At 51.3% G+C, this 5,000-nt stretch overlaps 1 non-coding gene across 1 annotated transcript in view; it reads left to right on the top strand.

Moving 5' to 3' along the window:
• Window positions 1-4,314: 4,314 nt before the first annotated feature.
• LOC126436500 (small subunit ribosomal RNA) overlaps window positions 4,315-5,000 on the top strand; it is a 1,909-nt gene continuing 1,223 nt past the window's right edge. Inside the window, exon 1 of the ribosomal RNA XR_007580713.1 lies at window positions 4,315-5,000. This exon is cut by the window's right edge and continues 1,223 nt beyond it. This is a non-coding gene — a ribosomal RNA (small subunit ribosomal RNA).

Here is a 5,000-nt window from a genome sequence, read left to right as displayed (position 1 = left end):
GGTGCATCCTCTCCGCCACATTACACAATCCACACTATCATAACCAGACCGGGAGGTCCACCCACAAAACAGAATATCCCACCCTTCCGACATCCGCCATTGCTCAGTTAAGCCACGAACACCCACACATGTCCTACACAGGGGTGCACCCAACATCACAATACTGCCTCCTGTCACAGTACACAAACAATGGCAGGAATGAAAGACACACATCTGCCATAACCTTGGAATCGGAGCGCCGCCTGTCATGAGCCACAAGTGCATCCTGACGTGACAAATCGGATGATCCCGCAGGCATGCACTTACGATAATCACTATCAACGAACCTGCCGCCCCCCCCCCCCAAATACACCTTTCCCTACAACAATGTGTACCTTAACCTAAGCGATATTGTACCTTAACCTCAGCTATATCGTACCTTAACCTAACCTACATTGCGCCTTAACCTAACCTACGTTGTACCTTAACCTACGTTGTACCTTAACCTAACCTACGTTGTACCTTAACCTAACCTACGTTGTACCTTAACCTAACCTACGTTGTACCTTAACCTAACCTACGTTGTGCCTTAACCTAACCTATGTTGTGCCTTAACCTAACCTATGTTGTGCCTTAACCTAACCTATGTTGTGCCTTAACCTAACCTATGTTGTGCCTTAACCTAACCTATGTTGTGCCTTAACCTAACCTATGTTGTGCCTTAACCTAACCTATGTTGTGCCTTAACCTAACCTATGTTGTGCCTTAACCTAACATATGTTGTGCCTTAACCTAACCTATGTTGTGCCTTAACCTAACCTACGTTGTGCCTTAACCTAACCTATGTTGTGCCTTAACCTAACCTATGTTGTGCCCTAACCTAACCTATGTTGTGCCTTAACCTAACCTATGTTGTGCCTTAACCTAACCTATGTTGTGCCTTAACCTAACCTATGCTGTGCCTTAACCTAACCCATGTTGTGCCTTAACCTAACCCATGTTGTGCCTTAACCTAACCCATGTTGTGCCTTAACCTAACCCATGTTGTGCCTTAACCTAACCCATGTTGTGCCTTAACCTAACCCATGTTGTGCCTTAACCTAACCCATGTTGTGCCTTAACCTAACCCATGTTGTGCCTTAACCTAACCCATGTTGTGCCTTAACCTAACCCATATTGTACCTTAACCTAACCCATATTGTACCTTAACCTAACCCATATTGTACCTTAACCTAACCCATATTGTACCTTAACCTAACCTAATTTGTGCCTCAACGTAACCTAATTTGTGCCTCAACGTAACCTAATTTGTGCCTCAACGTAACCTAATTTGTGCCTCAACGTAACCCATGTTGTGCCTCAACGTAACCCATGTTGTGCCTCAACGTAACCCATGTTGTGCCTCAACGTAACCCATGTTGTGCCTCAACGTAACCCATGTTGTGCCTCAACGTAACCCATGTTGTGCCTCAACGTAACCCATGTTGTGCCTCAACGTAACCCATGTTGTGCCTCAACGTAACCCATGTTGTGCCTCAACGTAACCCATGTTGTGCCTCAACGTAACCCATGTTGTGCCTCAACGTAACCCATGTTGTGCCTCAACGTAACCCATGTTGTGCCTCAACGTAACCCATGTTGTGCCTCAACGTAACCCATGTTGTGCCTCAACGTAACCCATGTTGTGCCTCAACGTAACCCATGTTGTGCCTCAACGTAACCCATGTTGTGCCTCAACGTAACCCATGTTGTGCCTCAACGTAACCCATGTTGTGCCTCAACGTAACCCATGTTGTGCCTTAACGTAACCCATGTTGTGCCTTAACGTAACCCATGTTGTGCCTCAACGTAACCCATGTTGTGCCTCAACGTAACCCATGTTGTGCCTCAACGTAACCCATGTTGTGCCTCAACGTAACCCATGTTGTGCCTTAACGTAACCCATGTTGTGCCTTAACGTAACCCATGTTGTGCCTTAACGTAACCCATGTTGTGCCTTAACGTAACCCATGTTGTGCCTTAACGTAACCCATGTTGTGCCTTAACGTAACCCATGTTGTGCCTTAACGTAACCCATGTTGTGCCTTAACGTAACCCATGTTGTGCCTTAACGTAACCCATGTTGTGCCTTAACGTAACCCATGTTGTGCCTTAACGTAACCCAATTTGTGCTTTAACGTAACCTAATTTGTGCTTTAACGTAACCTAATTTGTGCTTTAACGTAACCTAATTTGTGCTTTAACGTAACCTAATTTGTGCTTTAACGTAACCTAATTTGTGCTTTAACGTAACCTAATTTGTGCTTTAACGTAACCTAATTTGTGCTTTAACGTAACCTAATTTGTGCTTTAACGTAACCTAATTTGTGCTTTAACGTAACCTAATTTGTGCTTTAACGTAACCTAATTTGTGCTTTAACGTAACCTAATTTGTGCTTTAACGTAACCTAATTTGTGCTTTAACGTAACCCATGTTGTGCCTTAACCTAACCTATATTGCGCCTTAACCTGACGCACGTTGTCGCTGAACCTGCTCTGTAATTGTTATGCAACTCGTTAAATTAGTGTAGTGTTGCCTAACCGCAACCCTCGCAATATAGTTCGCTATTCGCACTGCCCGGTCCCCTGTGTATCGCGTCATGTTAAACACCTTGCAGGTGTTGCTGACTTTCCACATGCTCCTGCTATACACTGTAATGTGGATAGCAGCAGGACGTACATGCCCCCCCCCCCTTCCCCCCTGCCTTCGCAAGCTGGTCGTTGAGAAGTTTGCATGTTCAATGCCCTTCGCATGCCGACGTACTCAGCCTACGTTGTGGTACGGCCTGTCACCTGTCCGCCGATGTACGCAAAACCCACAAACTGTACTGCACATTGGTCCGTATGTACTGAATGATACATCGTGGCACATGTGTGACCGTACGACGACTGCGCCTAGCAACGGCAGACCATACAGTCCAAATATTGTGCACGCAGCTACGTGTCGTCTCCCTATAAGAGCTGGATTGCAGTGTGGTACGCCATTCAGACGTGTGGGAGGAACGGACGCCCTGGATGGCGATCAGCATGAGCAGTCTGTTGATGTAGTGGAGCGTGTATTCGGACGTAGTCGTCTCTTCTCACACACCGTGATAGCATGTTGCACCGCGTTCCACATCTGCGACATCCTGCAGAGGCCGGCTGACAGTCGTTCGCGCAATGGACACCGCATACGTACGGGGGCTACCTTCCACGTGTTCTCGAGGCGTGCACATGTTGTTGCGTCTATGTGGGCAGACGTAGTGTGTTGTGACACCTGACACAGGCATGCAATACTCGTTGCAAATGGCGATGGACGTCTACGTTTGCTGGTGACGTTACGCAAATGAACAACAGGTAACCCGTTGTGGTGCGGTTGTTCTCGCTAGAGGTGAATCAGTGTTGGCGACGATCGGTCGAGCTATTAACCGGTTGTTTCAGGGATACCCACCATGCCCACGAACGTGAAAGGGGACCCACCATGCCCACGAACGTGAAAGGGGATCTGGGTGTGAGGCGATACGCGGCGGTGGCTGGGTGGGACCGTCCCCGGCCGGTGAGGGGGGGCCGCCCGGCGTGCTGGCAGCGCGGTGCGTGGGCGCACGCGCTACAGCCGGCTGGTGGGGGCGGCCAGTGGCAGGCGCGCCGGCCGACGGACGCGGCAGGCGGCGCAGCTGCGCGCCGGCGCCCCCTGCTCGCGGCGCCTTGCGGCCAAAGCAGGTCCTCGCGGGCCCGGTGCGAAGCGCGGTGGCCATCTGCAGTGTGCTGGTCCGATTGAGGACTGTGTGCGCTGAGGATGCGCCGCCGCCCGGCGCTCGGCGCCGCGACGCCGTCTGCTGCTCGGTCGCCCCAGCGGTTCTCGCAGGTGGTTTGTATCGCAGCTGTGCGGACGTGTTGGCGCGTGCGCTGTGCTGGGAGAGTTCGCTTCGGCACCCAAGTGGGGCTTTTGTCCTTCTGTGGCGCTGGCGTTGGAGCTGCCGGTCACCGTAGGTGGCGCGTGTTGTCTCCCGCCGGCAATGCCACGACAGCACGCTCCCGGGCCTCTGTCGGCAGCGGCAAGCTCAGTTGGGAGCACGGGTGGTCGCACCTAAAGCGTCTACTCGCCTAACTCCGGGCGATTGCGCCTCTCTCGAACCCGACCAAGTACTTAGGACGGCGCTGCGCGCCGCCGGGACCTGAGAGGGTTTCGAGGTGTGTTGTGCAGGGGAGCTCAGCCTCCTCCTGTTTGCAGAATAATTGAGCGGACGCTTGCGTGTTCGCGCGGGCCCCCGGGACACACTCCCGGGCGGCCGGCTGCTCAGCTCTAGTTGACGCAGCTCCCTGGTTGATCCTGCCAGTAGTCATATGCTTGTCTCAAAGATTAAGCCATGCATGTCTCAGTACAAGCCGCATTAAGGTGAAACCGCGAATGGCTCATTAAATCAGTTAGGGTTCCTTAGATCGTACCCACGTTACTTGGATAACTGTGGTAATTCTAGAGCTAATACATGCAAACAGAGTCCCGACCAGAGATGGAAGGGACGCTTTTATTAGATCAAAACCAATCGGTCGGCTCGTCCGGTCCGTTTGCCTTGGTGACTCTGAATAACTTTGGGCTGATCGCACGGTCCTCGTACCGGCGACGCATCTTTCAAATGTCTGCCTTATCAACTGTCGATGGTAGGTTCTGCGCCTACCATGGTTGTAACGGGTAACGGGGAATCAGGGTTCGATTCCGGAGAGGGAGCCTGAGAAACGGCTACCACATCCAAGGAAGGCAGCAGGCGCGCAAATTACCCACTCCCGGCACGGGGAGGTAGTGACGAAAAATAACGATACGGGACTGATCCGAGGCCCCGTAATCGGAATGAGTACACTTTAAATCCTTTAACGAGTATCTATTGGAGGGCAAGTCTGGTGCCAGCAGCCGCGGTAATTCCAGCTCCAATAGCGTATATTAAAGTTGTTGCGGTTAAAAAGCTCGTAGTTGGATTTGTGTCCCACGCTGTTGGTTCACCGCCCGT

This window comes from Schistocerca serialis, unplaced genomic scaffold (genome assembly GCF_023864345.2).
Source record: "Schistocerca serialis cubense isolate TAMUIC-IGC-003099 unplaced genomic scaffold, iqSchSeri2.2 HiC_scaffold_1237, whole genome shotgun sequence".
NCBI classification, from domain to species: domain Eukaryota; kingdom Metazoa; phylum Arthropoda; class Insecta; order Orthoptera; family Acrididae; genus Schistocerca; species Schistocerca serialis.
This window is presented reverse-complemented; position numbering and strand designations above follow the sequence as displayed.